This window comes from Entelurus aequoreus, linkage group LG01 (genome assembly GCF_033978785.1).
Source record: "Entelurus aequoreus isolate RoL-2023_Sb linkage group LG01, RoL_Eaeq_v1.1, whole genome shotgun sequence".
Taxonomy (NCBI): Eukaryota; Metazoa; Chordata; class Actinopteri; order Syngnathiformes; family Syngnathidae; genus Entelurus; species Entelurus aequoreus.
This window is the reverse complement of record NC_084731.1, coordinates 20,427,905-20,445,984: the sequence shown is the minus strand read 5'-3', so window position 1 is coordinate 20,445,984 and position 18,080 is coordinate 20,427,905. Positions and strand designations below refer to the sequence as shown.

At 37.6% G+C, this 18,080-nt stretch overlaps 1 protein-coding gene across 8 annotated transcripts in view; it reads right to left on the bottom strand.

Moving 5' to 3' along the window:
* The window catches only part of LOC133648971 (band 4.1-like protein 1), a 169,753-nt gene that overhangs the window by 69,992 nt on the left and 81,681 nt on the right, over positions 1-18,080 (bottom strand). The window lies entirely within an intron of this gene.

Genomic DNA, 18,080 nt, shown 5'->3' with positions numbered 1-18,080 from the left:
AATCATCCAAAAAAATGGCCCGTGCCAACCAAAACAACCAGCTTCTTGTGCCTGTTACAGTACATTGCACGCTCTATTTTCTGACATCCTGTCATAATGAGCACGTTTTCAAATCCCTCTGTTTGCCAAAATAATGAAGAATATGAGAGAAGAATATCATAATGCCCCCTCAACACCCTGTCATTGTTCTACATGTGGACAAGGTTTGGACTCCCCTGGGGTAAAACACTCAATATAATGGAAAATTCCTCAACAGATGAAGTGTAAATACTTTAGCGACATGGGGACAATAGTGTATATATATATATATATATATATATATATATATATATATATATATATATATATATATATATATATATATATATATATATATATATATATATAGTATATATATATATAGTATAAATATACTGTGTGTGTGTGTATATATATATATGTGTGTGTGTGTGTACATATATATGTGCATGTGTAGATGTGTATATATGCATATGTATATGCATATGTGTGTGTGTGTGTATATATATATATATATATATATATATATATATATATATATATATATACATATATATATATATGTGTGTGTGTGTGTGTGTGTGTGAACATATACATGTGATTGTGTAGATGTGTATACCGTATTTTTCGGACTATAAACCGCAGTTTTTTTCATAGTTTGGCCGGGGGTGCGACTTATACTCAGGAGCGACTTATGTGTGAAATTATTAACACATTACCGTAAAATATCAAATAATATTATTTAGCTCATTCACGTAATAGACTAGACGTATAAGATTTCATGGGATTTAGCGATTAGGAGTGACAGATTGTTTGGTAAACGTATAGCATGTTCTATATGTTATAGTTATTTGAATGACTCTTACCATAATATGTTACGTTAACATACCAGGCACGTTCTCAGTTGGTTATTTATGCCTCATATAACGTACACTTATTCAGCCTGTTGTTCACTATCTTTATTTATTTAAAATTGCCTTTCAAATGTCCATTCTTGGTGTTGGGTTTTATCAAATAAATTTCCCCCAAAAATGCGACTTATACTCCAGTGCGACTTATTCGTTTTTTTCCTTCTTTATTATGCATTTTCGGCCGGTGCGACTTATACTCCGGAGCGACTTATACACCAAAAAATACGGTATATGCATATGTGTATATGTATATTTATATGCATGTATACATACATTACATACATACATACATACATACATACATACATACATACATATATGTGTGTGTGTGTGTGTGTATATATATATATATATATATATATATATATATATATATATATATATATATATATATATATATATTCATATAGATATGTGTGTGTACATATATATGTGTATATATGCATATGTATGTATGTTAATGCATATGTGTATATGTATACGTATATATGCATATGTGTATACGTATATATGCATATGGGTGTGTATATATTTACAGTATGCATATAGCGTATATACATATGTTTATATACATGGACATATATCTGTGTCCATATTATATAAATATTATGATTGGATATTAAGAGTATGTGAAAGTTTGACTCCTACCTTGTTTACTTCCCTGACGACCTCCTTAAAGTTGTATTATCAATCAGAAATATCAAACAGCTAAAATGTGCCAAACATGTATAAGTGTGTGGAGAGAGTGTTTTGCATTTTTCCCCTTGGGCCATTGTAATGGTTTTAAATGGGTGTAAATTTGTTTTTTTATTATGGCGCATGGATGTTTTTTTTATAATATTCATAAAGTTCAATGAACGTGACGGTTGCATTTGTTTTGCGCCATGAGTAGGGAAGGTTGTTCGGATTGGGACATACAAGTAATGCTGTGCAGTGGCCACTTCAAAGTACAAATCACAGTCATTGAACTGATTCACTCATATGGTCAGCAAGATGGAGGCTAATTTAAAGCAGACAAATATTTAAAAGGAATTTGCAAACACCACCAGATTCCGGAATAAAATCATGACGTCTTGCGGGCGAAATTGAAGATCCCACAAGCTTAAATATAATGCATAAAAGTACAACCGGTTCACTAAGAGGTGGGCTTGATTGACCTACAGTATTTCACTAGGTGGTAGACTTCCCACCTGCTCCTTTATTTATACTACACTGTCATTTATAATCAGTCTTTGGCAGAAACAACCATACGTTGAAATTGGAACAGACTGAAGGGAACCTTGGGGAGCCAAAAACAACAAACTAAAAACATCTTTATAAAACAAGTTGTGTACACAGAGTTTGTTATAAACTGTGAAGAGTAAATGTACATAAATTCATGTTGTTTTTAATGTGTGAAATGGTGTGGCTTCATGTAAAATATATATTTGAAATTTCTTGCTAGAAATGGATAGAATGGGTGAACTGGCAGACTGTGCGCAAGTATTGTCTTGCCAGTCATAAATCCTCTGTATGTTGCGTTTTAAGACACATCTCAAAAGTTCTAATTTGCGATACGGCAGGATCGATTTTGACCAGTGTTGGGACTAACGCGTTACTAAGTAACGCGTTACTGTAACGCCGTTAGTTTCGGCGGTAACTAGTAATCTAACGCGTTATTTTTTATATGCAGTAACTCAGTTACCGTTACTGCATGATGCGTTACTAAGTATCGACTAGAAACAGAAGATCTGAGTGTGTTTTATTGGAGCGCTCCGGTGGAAAATAAGAGGCGTGCTTTCTGTGGGTGGGGGAAAGCACGCCTCCCCGCAGGGGAGACGTTCCTCCAGAGCCGTACTTCGGGGCTAACAACCTTCACTTTACCCGGAAGAGGGTCTTTACAGCTGAGGGTGAATGACGAGACCGGCGGTTTGTTGCAACTTTGTGACTTTATTGGACGCAGCCATCCACCAAGCTAGAACACCTGCACGCACTCACTGTCGCCGCTCCCTCACCTCTCTCGCCCACTCACTCACTGACGTCACTCACCTCACATGTTGTCATATCTTAAAGGGCCACACACACACACATACGCTACTCTCATAACAACTAACAAGACATCATGGTGAAGCCAGAAGTCGAGTTTTTTAACCTGGAGACATTCTCAATACTTTTCTTTTGTCGAGCACAAAGAAAATAACATTTTAGTTAAATGTAAGTTGTGTCTTGGATCAAAGATCCTATCTACTTAGAGTTGAAGTTAAAGTGCCATTATGTTGCAGCTATTTAAAATAGTTTTGTCAATTTTTTCTGGCCTGAAATAAATTGGCCCTTTGAAACATATCTTTGTCTTTGTGTGTTGTATGTAGACCACATTGTTTGTGTGTTGTATGTAGACCACATTGTTTGTGTGTTGTATGTAGACCACATTGTTTGTGTGTTGTATGTAGAGCACATTGCTTTCTGAGTTCAGTGATGCAAATGCATGTCAAGTTGATCAACAGATGGTATTATTCTCCAGTGCAATAACAGTACTGAAATGAAGGCTAAAACGGCATTAATGGGAGCCTTAAAAAAAAAGGGGGGAAAAAGAAGTAACTAAATAGTTACTTTTCACAGTAACGCATTACTTTTTGGTGTAAGTAACTGAGTTAGTAACTGAGTTACTTTTGAAATAAAGTAACTAGTAATTGTAACTAGTTACTGGTTTTCAGTAACTAACCCAACACTGATTTTGACTAAGCAAAAATCTGCAGGCGAATGGATGTAAAAGAGGGAGAAGATCATTTACATGTCAGCTGTCATTGTAGCCAAAGGTCTGCAGTGTGTATGCTGTCTTGTTTTTGAGAAATGTAATTTAGATAAGGATGTTCCCATCAGGGATTTATTTATGCTGCTGGTTCCCGATAGTGGTCTTCCATGATTGAGATCAGCAGATACCAATACCGATCACATTTATAAGAATAACTAAACAAAATCAAAAACGAGTATTACTCCTTTAAGTCAGTTCATGCCCTCAGAGCCCTCCTGTGTTCAGAGACTTATTCTCTGAATTAGTAAACATGAACAAAAATAACAACAAAATGATTTTGAGAAAATAAAAATATTGATCAAATCATTCAAGCATCCATCATATACTGATACTACCCTTGGTGTTGACACCACCAATTGTGGATCGATCCGCCCTCACAATCAAACATTGTTATGTTAAAATACTGAACAGATGTTTATTGGGATGAGGTAAACATCTGTTCAGTATTTTAACATAAAAGTGTTTGATTGTGAGGCATTAAAAGCCACAAAATGCAACGGGTCCATCAGACCCATAAACGCTGGCTGAGTAACAACAATATGAACATTACACAAGGGTTAAGAAAAATGGGCAAAAAATAAACTTGCAAAGAATAAAAACCTGAAAACCATCAAACCCTCAAATAACCGTCAACCAACAAATACTTGTTTTGAAGATACTTCATCTTACTTTCTGGAGTGTGGGTGACCTGCCAGCTCGAATCAGTCAAGCAGAAAATAACATTGAGGATTACAGGTGCTCACTTAGCTATTCTGTCCAAAGTGAAACAGAGACTGACATCCATCTGTTCTCTGTGACACTGTGAAGTCATTACAGCCATCTGTGAGAAGACATCTCTCTCACAGATGGTTTCAAAGTGAAACAAATAGCAGGATCGCTCCGATCATCCATGCAATTACACTGTGTACATGAAGACATTTAACGCCACTCAGATACGGTAGTCTTCGAGACATGTATCCGTAAACCCAAAGAAAATCAGATAGAAACTCGTCATCCAAAGTTAGTTTGTGCTAAATCAGTTTTTCAACCAGTGTGCCGTGAGATACAGTCTGGTGTGCCGTGGGAGATTATGTAATTTCACCTAATTGGGTTAAAAATATTTTTTTGCAAACCAGTAACTATAATCCGCAAATGTGCCGTTGTTGAGTGTCTGTGCTGTCTAGAGCTCGGCAGAGTAACCGTGTTATACTCTTCCATATCAGTAGGTGGCAGCAGGTAGCTAATTGCTTTGTAGATGTCAGAAACAGGGGGAGGCAGTGTGCAGGTAAAAAGATGTCTAATGCTTAAACCAAAAATAAACAAAAGATGAGTGCCCCTAAGAAAAGGCATTGAAGCTTAGGGAAGGCTATGCAGAACAAAACTAAAACTGAAGTGGCTACAAAGTAAACAAAAGCAGAATGCTGGACGACAGCAAATACTTACTGTGGAGCAAAGACAATGTACATCCGAACATGAAATGACAATCAACAATGTCCCCACCAAGAAGGTGATCACAATATGCAGACGACAGTGGAAGGCAGCGTGCAGGTAAAAAGGTGTCTAACGCTTAAACCAAAAATATACAAAATCGAGTGCCGCTAAGAAAAACCATTGAAGCATAGGGATGGTTATGCAAAATGAAACTAAAATTGAACCGGCTGCAAAGTAAACAAAAACAAAATGCTGGACGACAGCAAAGACTTACAGCGTGTGTAGCAGACGGCGTCCACAAAGTACATCCGTACATGACATGACAATCAACAATGTCCCCACAAAGAAGGATAGCGTCCGCACAACTTAAATAGTCTTGATTACGAAAACAAAGCAGGTGCGGGGAATAGCGTTCAAGGAAGACATGAAACTGCTACAGGAAAATACCAACAAAACAGGAAAAGCCCCCAAAAATAGGAGCGCAAGACAAGAACTAAAACACTATGCACAGGAAAACACCAAAAACTTCAAAATAAGTCAGGGCGTGATGTGACAGGTGGTGACAGCACACTATAGTGATAAATAGAGCTATAGTGATGCATGCTTGGTTATGGTTTGAATTCATATCCAACAATTGCGAGAAGGACTTTTTATTGTCAATATCGGCTGCTGAGTTTAATTTTTTAATGTTTTCTGCTGGTGGTGTGCCTCGGGATTTTTTCAATGAAAAAAATGTGCCTTGGCTCAGAAAAGGTTGAAAAACACTGTGCTGAACACTGTGTGCTGGTATGTTCATTTCATTGTACATTGGCCTCAGTGAGGGAGACCACTGCAGAACAATGCGCAATTGGAAAATAAATGATCGATCAGCTTTGTTGTGCATACTGGACCGACGTAGTAAATATGTTGTCTATTCACTGGAATCGGTTATCACAGGGAGAACATTCAACTTTGAAATAATCTCTGGCATTTCACTTTCCTCGGTCCGACCAAGGAGGCGTGCATGAAGGCAGACACAGAGGGCATCAGCGAGGGAGTGTTCATGTATGCATGTCTGTGGAAGAGTACTGGCTCCGCTCAGAGAATCAGTTGCCATGGTAACAGCACAGCTTTACCGTCCGTCCGTCCGTCCCCCGTCCCCTTACACCTGATTGTTTCCCTCCTCAGTGGCGTGGCAGACAAACTCAACAAGGCGGCATGATGAGGGACCCAAATATGAATTTTAGAGAGGTAATTTGCCTATGTGACATACTGTAGGCTTTTTTGGTAGCGATTATGGGTGTCAAAAAATATATATTTTCGAAGGAATCGCGGTTTTTATTTGTAAAAATTCTTAATCTAATGGATTATATATATCAAAATGAGAGATGTCCGATAATGGCTTTTTTGCCGATATTTGATATTCCGATATTGTCCAACTCTTAATTACCGATTCAGATATCAACCGATACTGATATATACAGTAGTGGAATTAATACTTTGTTATGCGTAATTTTGTTTTGATGCCCCGCTGGATGCATTAAACAATGTAACAAGGTTTTCCAAAAATAAATCAACTCAAGTTAAGGAAAAAAATGCCAACATTATATCTAGGGATGATGTTTGATAAGAAATTATCGAGTTCGAGCCTATTATCGAATCCTCTTATCGAACCGATTCCTTATTGAGTCCAGATAGGTTGTTGTATAAGGAAAAAAACACACAATATTTGGTTTAACAAAAGCTCACTTTTATTATTTAAGAAAAAAATTAAATCTAATAAATAAATAAATATTGACTGTTACCCCCCTGAAAAAAATAAAATAAAATAAATGAATATTGACTGTTGTTACCCAAAGTATATTAAGTGGGATTTTTCAGAAAAACAAATATATACAGTAACACAAAAACAACCTGTCTCTGTGATCAGTATAGGTGTATAAATAATAATATAGTGTTAAATAAAATCAGTCCCTTGGGCACAAAACTGAAAATAATACAGCTCTCCAAAAAGTGCACTTCTGCTGCTATTTGACATAACTGTTTGTTATGATGCTTTGACATTTTTGCACTTTATTTCTTCATTGAAAGAAAATTCTATGAAGAGAAAAGTTGTTTGCAAATGTGGTTACAATGCTAAAAAATGAAAAGTTAAAGCTAAAAAAAGAAATACACTTTGAGTTAAAAGTATTTCTTTATAGGTTATAAAATGTGATGTTATGAGCTAGGGAAAATAACAACTACACTACCCAGCATGCAACAGGAGTGACAAGCATGCGCGGTAGCCCCGAAATGTGTTGTTGCATGTCGCACCCGGCAGCTAAGAATGAGGTTACGAGCACGCTGTGAAAGTAAACGTCAAGAACTCAGCCAACACGCCTCGTCTGCATTATTTATAATTAGACAGACAACACATATACAGTGTGATTTTGTTTTGTTTACAAGGAAAGAAAAACAAAAGTTAAAAAAGGGAGATGTCATATATGTATGTGCTCCAGTTGCTTTAAGAACGTTGCGACAGCTGCCGTAAAGGAGGTGCGTTGCTAGCCTGGTTGCTATGTTTCCGGTTGGTCGTAAAAGTGTTCGTCATGTGTTTGTACCCTGCTCAAATCTCTCAGTAAAGTTATTCATTGGATTATACCTTTTGTTTTTAACTTTATTACACCTTGGAGCGCTTTTTCCGGTCCATTGTTTTCCTGCTTTCGCTATCTGCGCCTAATGACTGAGCTACGTGACGTCATTTCTTGTGATGTCACACGGAGCATTTCTGGTCAGGACGGGATTCGAATAAAGAACCAACTCTTTTTCTTTACTATAGTGGTCTCGATAACGGGTACCGGTTCTCAAAAAGGGATTCGAGTCCGAGGACTCGGTTCTTTTCTTATCGAACAACCGGGAAAACCGGTTTCGAGTATCATCCCTAGTCATTATTAATATACTGAGATGAAGAATATCTTATTTTCAATAAGGTTGAAAGTATTTCTCATAATTCTTCTTCTTTGTACTTTGTAAGCACTATTCATTTGAACAACCTCTTAAAGTGGATCATATCAGTACAATGTTTAACTTCTTTACTTAATCTATTCCAGTGGTTCTCAAATGGGGGTACCTGTACCCCTGGGGGTACTTGAAGGTATGCCAAGGGGTACGTGAGATTTAAAAAAAATGTCTGTCAAAAAGAACTGTGAAAAGAAATGCAACAATGCAATATTCAGTGTTGACAGCTAGATTTTTTGTGGACATGTTCCATAAATATTGATGTTAAAGATTTCTTTTTTTGTGAAGAAATGTTTGGAATTAAGTTCATGAATCCAGATAGATCTCTATTACAATCCCCAAAGAGGGCACTTTAAGTCGATGATTACTTCTATGTCTAGAAATCTTTATTTATAATTGAATCACTTGTTTATTTTTTAACAAGTTTTTAGTTATTTTTATATCTTTTTTTCCAAATAGTTCAAGAAAGACCACAACAAATTAGCAATATTTTGCACTGTTATACAATTTAATAAATCAGAAACCGATGACATAGTGCTGTATTTTACTTCTTTATCTCTTTTTTTCAACCAAAAATGCTTTGCTCTGATTAGGGGGTACTTTCATTAAAAAAATGTTCACAGGGGGTACATCACTGAAAAAAGGTTGAGAACCACTGATCTATTCCATCATTTCATTCCACATCATTTTAGCTGTTTGCAATTTTACCAAATCATCGAACTTTAATATTTTTGACTCAATAAATAAAGTGTTTGTATGTTCTCTATAGCCAACATTATGTATCAGTCTAATTGATCTTTTTTGTAACACGGTTAACGAATGTAGCGCACATTTGTAGTTATTTCCCCACATTTCTGCACAATAACTCAGATATGGTAATACTATAGTAGCGAGCAGTAGAGAATATGAAGTGATTTGTTAAACCAAATATTGTGTGGTTTTTTCCATATACAACAACCTATCTGGACTCGATAAGAGAATCAATAAGGAATCGGTTCAATAAGAGGATTCGATAATAGGCTCAAACTCGATAATTTCTTATCAAACATCATCTCTACGTGTGAGTGTGTCAAAAAAACGTAGATATTATGTGACCGGGCCGGCACGCAAAGGCAGTGCCTTCAAGGTTTATTGGCGCTCTGTACTTCTCCCTACGTCCGTGTACACAGCGGCGTTTTAAAAAGTCATACATTTTACTTTTTGAAACCGATACCGATCATTTCCGATATTACATTTTAAAGCATTTATCGGCATCCCTAATGTTAATCTATAATATAATTTATGCAGTGAATGCTTTAAACATGAGTCACAATATGAAGGTCCTGAGTTCAATCCCGGGCTCGGGATCTTTCTGTGTGGAATTTGCATGTTCTCCCCGTGACTGCGTGGGTTCCCTCCGGGTACTCCGGCTTCCTCCCACCTCCAAAGACATGCACCTGGGGATAGGTTGATTGGCAACACTAAATGGTCCCTAGTGTGTGAATGTGAGTGTGAATGTTGTTTGTCTATCTGTGTTGGCCCTGTGATGAGGTGGCGACTTGTCCAGGGTGTACCCCGCCTTCCGCCCGAATGCAGCTGAGATAGGCTCCGGCGCGACCCTGAACGGGACAAGCGGTAGAAAATGGATGGATGGAGTGCTTTAAAGAAAAAAAGAAAAAACCTGAACTTAAAAAAATCAAATATACCAACCCCAGTAGGCATCCGGTGTTTTACTTAGCAGTAAACATTAAACATTTCAAGGAGGTTGTAAATAGCTCTGGTGCCTGCCCCTAAAATACGGCAATGCATCTGTCTGATGTGTGACAGCCCAGCTGATCTACAGCACAATAGATCCTGTAAATCACTGGGAGTTTTTGACAGGGACAAGGACACACACACACACACACACACACACACACACACACACACACACCACCATCAAACATAAATTCACTACGTGCCATAGACACTCACAATGGCAGTGTAATGCTAATGGAAGCCACTCTTGATGTTGCTTAGTGCTTTCTTGAGAGAGTCTTGACATCTCTAGTAAGGCTGAAACGACGCGTCGACGTAGTCGACGTCATCGGTTACGTAAATACGTCGACGCCGTTTTTGTGCGTCGACGCGTCGCATATTTACGTCACACTACCGTCATGGCGGAGAGCAAAGCAGACTGTGCGAGCGAGGGGGAAAAAATCACGCCAAAAGTGGTCAAAAGTGTGGGAGTATTTCAATACGCGGCCTAATAATGTTGTTGTATGCACACTGTGTCGAGCGGAAATGGCCTATCATAGAAGCACAACGGCTATGAACGAACATTTGAAAAGAAAACCATCAACTAGTCAATCGTCCGCGCGAGTATACGTTGTCATCATTACACAAAAACATGAATGTGTCATTTGTATCTGCTAGGGGTGTAACGGTACGTGTTTTGTATTGAACCATTTCGGTGCGGGGCTTTCGGTTCGGTACGGGGGTGTACCGAACGAGTTTCTAAGCTAAAGCTAACTTTAGCTGCTAAAGTGTTAACAAGCTGCTTCGCTCCTTCTGCGGCTGCCTCTGTCTCAGCACGCAGCATTGCCCCACCCACACAACCATCTGATTGGTACACACAAAGAGTTATACAAAGCGTTATCAGCCAATCAGCAGTGCGTATTCAAAACGTTACCAGCCAATCAGCAGTGTGTATTCAGAGCGCATGTAGTCAGCGCTTCAGCGTGGAGCAGATAGGTGTTTAGCAGGTGAGCATCAGGCAGCGGACTCTCCCCAAATGATAATAAACACCTCCCAGTCAACTACTAGTAACATCACTATGAGCTAGGGATGGGCGATACCACACTTTTAGGATTCGATACGATACCGATACTTTATCTTGCCTTTTCATCGATACCGATACCGATACCATTAATTTCTTATTGGCAATTTTTGTCAGTCAAAAATATTATTACTATTGTTATTATTTAAGACAAATCACAAGACAATATATAATAAAAGTAAAATTAAAATAAATAACAAATATGAAAAATAAATTAAATATTATATATAATAATAATTAGATATTAGGGCTTTCCAATTAACTGTCAAATCCGAATCGCAAGAAGCTGCAGTTATTTTTTAAAGTTTGTGATATAATTAGCAATTAATGAAATATGAAATAGGCTAATGTTTTCGAAATGTAAGAAATCATGTTACAGATTAAAACCAAAATCACATTCCATCATATATTCAAGATTTTCTTGGGAAAAAATAAAACTGTAATGCAAAGATGAAGAATCTCCAAATTGTATCTTTTTCTTATCTTGTTTTAAATACTCAAGCAATTTTCAACTAACAGTAAATTCCCCTGTGTGGAAATTATTTGAATTTAGGATAATCATTTAAACAAAAATATTCAGTAAACATTACTAAAAAAAAAAAAAAACAATGCCTGTTTTAAGTCAAAAATTGGACAACACTGGATATGCCTGGCTGCATCGTTGTCGGCTGGCTGTGTTATGTGTTGCACGTTGACGACGCTCATTCGCTGTCTCCTGTCACGTGACTGGGCCAGCTCTATACTCTGCCAGGTACAGGGGTGTCCCAGCACATAGTAAGTTAAGTAAGTAATCAAAAACATCTGAAAGTGATGCTTGCACCCCCCACACGCCGTTTTTTGGTTTATATCGATACTTTTTTCAGAAAAGTGATGCCAAATGAGTAGCGTGTGAGTATCGATATATCGATACCACAGGATCGATACGCACATCCCTACTATGAGCCTGTTGACCTTCTAGGAATATAAACTGGAGCTCAGCTCACTCGCAGTCCTGGCTTGAGGTGAAGGCTACCGGTAATTAGCTCTCAGTTCCAGCCACATCGACCCCTTCTGAGCGCCTATTTTCAGCTGCTGGGAATATTGTAAACAAGAAAAGAACCAGAGCATGTAGACATGCTAACCTTTCTTCATTACAACTGTTGGTCACTCACTGGAATGAGTAGAATTGGTTATTGTGTACTGTGTTGGACTGGATGTTTATTTTGCACATTTTAAAAGCAATACTTAATGTTTACAGTGCTCCAGAATATTTAGATTGGCACTTTTTTGTATTGGATGTTTTTCTTTATTTTTGCACATTTTAGCAAATAAGCAATACTTTCACTTTTGTTGAAATGTTTACACTGTTGTTACAGAATATTTCGTTTTGCACTTTTTTGTATTGGATGTTTATCTTTATTTTTGCACATTTTAAAGCAAAATAAGCAATACTTTTACTTTTGAAATGCTTATACTATTGCAGAATATTACGATTTGCACTGGATGTTTACTTTTATATTTGCACATTAAAAAGCAAATAAGCTACTTTTAATTTTGTTAAATGTTAAAAGTTTTAAATGTTTACATTGTTACAGAATATTTTGTCATGTTGTTGTCAATGTTGACTGAGTGGCCATACTTCTTTTTTTTTGTAAATAAAAGCCATGCCTTTTGAAAAAACTGGCCTACATTTATTTTTTCATCTTCATTTTGAATAAAAAAATAATCGGCAAAAGGAAAAATAATCTATAGATGAATCGAAAAAATAATATATAGATTAACCGATTAATCGAAAAAATTATCTATAGATTAATCGATAGAAAAATAATCGTTAGCTGCAGCCTTAATCTCTAGTGTCTGAAGTGTTGTATGTTCAAGAGGGATGCCAGAAGAGACGTGACCGGGGTCACTCCGTACGTTTATACGGACACAGGCTTAGGGCTACAGCGATTAATCGGTTAGAACAAAGCTTTGATTTATATTCTGTTGCTTGGATGAATCGATTAGTGAGAGTAAATAATGTGCCCGAAACTTTAAATAGGCGGACATTGTTTTTGTTCAGCCGCTGCAATTGCTTGCATTCACATGGCGTCACGTCCGGTTTTATCGAATATGTGTGGTGGTCAAGCCAGCGTCTGTTCTCAATGGTACTAGGCGCCATTTTAGCCTTTCTCAAGGAAAAATGCCCGATGCTTGCGTTGTTTTCAGTTGTACAAATCATTCACATCGCAAGAAGGATAAACATTCCTTCAGAGTTCCTCGAGAGGTAATCAAGAAGGGCGGAAGAGTCCAAGATTTTAGGAAAGACGACGACAAAGTAGCACACACACTGATTATTAGCATGTGTGCCACTAATACATTGGCCACGGATGAAGTGCTGGCTGTCCGGAGTCGGGACCCGGGTTGGACCGCTCGCCTGTGCATCGGTTGGGGACATCGCTGCGCTGCTGACCTGTCTCCGCTCGGGATGGTCTCCTGCTGGCCCCACTATGGACTGGACTCTCACTATTATGTTAGATCCACTATGGACTGGACTCACACCATTATGTTAGATCCACTATGGACTGGACTCTCACACTATTGTGTTAGATCCGCTATGGACTGGACTATCACACCATTATGTTAGATCCACTCTGGACTGGACTCTCAAACTCTTATGCTAGATCCCCTATGGACTGGACTCTCACTATTATGTTAAATCCACTATGGACTGGACTCTCACTATTATGTTAGATCCACTATGGACTGGACTCTCACACCATTATGTTAGATCCACTATAGACTGGACTCTCACACCATTATGTTAGATCCACTATAGACTGGACTCTCACTATTATGTTAGATCCACTATGGACTGGACTCTCACTATTATGTTAGATCACAGGTGTCAAACTCAAGGCCCAGGGGCCAGATCTGGCTTGCCACATCATTTTGAATGGCCCGTGAAAATAATATGCATTAATGAAGTACTTTATCTTTCTTTCTTTTTTCTATTTTGACAGAAAAAAAGACATGTAATGCATGCAGTTATATATATTTTAAACTGTATCTATCTAGTAATGCAACAGATATTATATCTTCACACATTCTAAAAAATTTTGGGGTAAAAACATACATAAATATCTGCTTAGCCTTATGATTTCAAAGCAAGTTATCCATCAAATTGTACACTGTAAACATGACTATATACATATTTTTTTAAACAGCTCAGGATCCTACCGTAAGAAAAAAACTGTGGTACAATTTTTACATTTTCAGTAATACACTGTGAGAAAAAGCAACCACATTTTTTATGCAAAAAAAAACAAAAAAAAAAACTGTCAGCTCCATCACCAAAATGTTACAGTAAAATAGAGTGTGACCATTTTACTGTAAATTTTATGGTTACATTTTGACATTTTTTTTGACCGCAAAATCCACAGATTTTTTTTTCTTACAGTGTAGGTAAAATATACATTTACTAATCAAATGCATAGGTAATCATGTGACAATATCACGCAGCTAATCCTAATACATGTATGTTTATTTTATTAATGCTACAAGCGGCAAAACTGCAACGTGGCTAGTGGTTAGGGTGTCCGCCCTGACATCAGTAGGCCGTGAGTTCAAACCCCGGCCGAGTCATACCAAAGACTATAAAAATGGGACCCATTACCTACCTGCTTGGCACTCAGCTTCAAGGGTTGGAATTGGGGGTTAAATCACCAAAAATGATACCGATAATTTCCGATATCACATTTTAAAGCATTTATCGGCCGATAATATCGGACATCCCTATCTCTTATACATTGTTCTATACTCAAGAGGAATACAAGGTGTTTTTACAGTGGCTTCAAGGCCCCCTAAATAGAGAAGGACGCCACAACGCCCGCCTGAAATAATAAAAGATAATAGGTTGTTTTTTTTTGTTACGCACTTTTAATTTAAATACACTTTAAAGTGATACAGTAAGAACCAATATTTAAAACGGTGTAAAGCGCAAAATGTAGCAAAGTTGTAATGTTTAATTGGCTTTTTCCATTAAAACAGATCAAAATACTAACACTATGACACTAGCAGTGAAGCATAAAAAACAAAAACATGCATATTCGTGTTTTTTTTTTTTAAGAGTGTGTCCATTTATTTTAGTTGTTTAAAAAAATAACCTGGTAAATATATTTCAGTGTGTGCATAAGTACTTTTTGAGCACATCCAACAATACCACGATAATAATGACAACCTAGATAATTTTGGTTACAACAACCGTCATATGAGATTTTTATATTGTTACATCCGTACCTATTGTTAGCGTATATATACTGACTTGGGCAAATTAGTCCAATGTAGAAAGTGTAACACAGAAATTATGTACAGTCAACATAAGTATAGATATGTAAAGGTGGTAGGGATGTAACAGTATAATAAATACCGCTGTATTTTGGTTTTAAATTCTTCACAATAATACCGTAATGGTATTAAAGGAAAACTTGGTAAGTGTAGTTTTTACTGGCGTTTTAGCCTTAGGGGTCTGTAAATAAACTAGATCCCCCACACCTTGCAAAGTGGGGGCATTGAACGCCGTAAGCAGGAAGTGAAGTGTGCTAGTATTCGTCGTAAATAAAAGGAATCTTTTTTTGGGGGACATTAAATCTGTCAATAACTGGTTTGAGTTATGTTGCAAACAAACAAACCCTGGCGAAAACACAACCTCTTTGGCGGAGGTAAGAAAGTCTGCGGTCTGCAAAGCGAAGCGCTCCTTTTTCATTTCGAGCGTTTCCAAGGCGATACAGAGCCAGCCGGTCTCGTTGCACCGCATGGCGAGAAATCACCCAAAAAATATTAGAGACGAGAAATACGAGTAAACTAAAAAGCTACTTGATACATCCTCAATCCATCTATCCATTTTTTCTACCGCTTGTCTCTCTCTCGAGCCTATTCCAGCTGAACTCGGGCGGAAGGCAAGTCGCCACCTCATAAACCGTCACACAGAAAGGATATTTGAAGCCAGCCAAGCCAAACATCAGTTTGTGAGGTATTAACATTATCAAAAGTTAAATTATTAGTTCACTTTTCTGATAAACATTTTCCAGATTGATATAAAAAATGACCACTTTAGAGGACACTGCTTCCCATAATGTAAAAGTTGAAAGACACTAAACTGAACATTGTTTAACACTTGCTACACTGGATGTTTACATTGTTACTTTAAAGACATCAATTGTAAGTAGAGATGTCCGATAATGGCTGTTTTGCCGATATCCGATATGCCGATATTGTCCAACTCTTAATTACCGATTCCGATATCAACTAATACCGATATATACAGTCATAGAATTAACACATTATTATGCTTAATTTTGTTGTGATGCCCCGCTGGATGCATTAAACAATGTAACAAGGTTTTCCAAAAAAAATCAACTCAAGTTATGGAAAGAAATGCCAACATGGCACTGCCATATTTATTATTGAAGTCACAAAGTGCTTTTTTTTTTTTTAACATGCCTCAAAACAGCAGCTTGGAATTTGGGACATGCTCTCCCTGAGAGAGCATGAGGAGGTTGAGGTGGGCGCGGTTTGGGGGTGTTTGGGTAGCGGGGGGAAGAGTTAGTGCTGCAAGGGGTTCTGGGTATTTGTTCTGTTGTGTTTATGTTGTGTTATGGTGCAGATGTTCTCCCGAAATGTGTTTGTCATTCTTGTTTGTTGTGCATATTTGTAACAGTGTTAAAGTTGTTTATACGGTCACCCTCAGTGTGACCTGTATGGCTGTTGACCAAGTATGCCTTGCATTCACTTGTGTGTGTGAAAAGCCGTAGATATTATGTGATTGGGCCGGCACGCAAAGGATGCCTTTAAGGTTTATTGACGCTCTGTACTTCTCCCTACGTCCGTGTACACAGCGGCGTTTTAGTCATAAATTTTACTTTTTGAAACCAATACCGATAATTTCCGATATTACATTTTAAAGCATTTATCGGCAGTCCGATATTATCGGACATCTCTAATTGTAAGTTATTCTTTTAGAATATTTGTTTGAAACAGTAGATGTCCACGCATAATTATTTGCACTTGGAAATACTTGTTTGTAGTAAAAATATATAATTATAACATTTTAGCATTGTTTGTGTTCAATTACTATCAGTGTATCCTAAACATTCCTGCCACTTCATTTAACACACTATGGCCTTTTTATGAAGCTTTCTTAAATTTGTTATTTACATCTACCGCAATAACATTGTGATAATATTGTACCATGAAATGTTGATGCAGTTACATCCCTAAAAGATAGTGTGTTCCTACACTCAACCCTCAACTGTTCCTGGCACACCGATAATTAGGTATCACTGGTGAGCTGGAGTCTATCCCAGCTGATTTGGGGCTAGAGGCTGAGTACACTCTTGCCTGGTTGCCAGTCAATCAGAGCGCATAATCAATCACACTCAAATCCACACCTTTGGGCAGTTTAGAGACTCCTATTAACCGAACATGAATGTCAGCCCACGTCCGACTAATTAACAAACTCGCTTGAGAAATGGACTGCGGTGGGTTGTAGACTTTGTTGTGGATACGATCCCTAGTCCAGTTTACTTTATTAGGGCATCGACTAATTAAACATTGCTAATCAAGTGCTTGAGTTTACAAAAAGTCCTTAAATATGCTACAAATCTGTCACTGGTTTGTATTATTAGTGGTGTTGAGCTCTGCAAGAACATATTACCATAACACCAACAAAACATTCTGCACCTCACCCAGAAATCTATTCATTGGAGTTTCAACTGTGGGTGTGGTCACTGGCACCGACTTCAAATAATGAAGTCTTACTTGTACCGCAGTGCATACAATGCAGTCTCTTTAGTTTCTAAGTTGAACCTTTTAAACGCAAGAGTCGAAGGCAATCTGTTTTTGTTTGCTATGAGACTAGCTCAACAATTCTGTACGTGTCGCTGACAAGTCATCCAGCACGCCTTTCAAAGAGAACTCCTGATGACAAGTTTTGCCGAAGCTTGGAACTCGTTCTCTCATTTCCCATTGCCTTTGAAGCAACACAACACAACACAACACTCACAGTGCGAGAAAGAGAGAGAGCCCGACAGAGCGACGGGGATGCCATTTAATCTTCTCTTTCTGCTTTAGGTCAATTGTTAAATCTATTTTCTTTTGGTTGTCATGTCGTATGAATATTTCATTCGGTATCTGACACATTTTTCTTATGTGTTTAAAA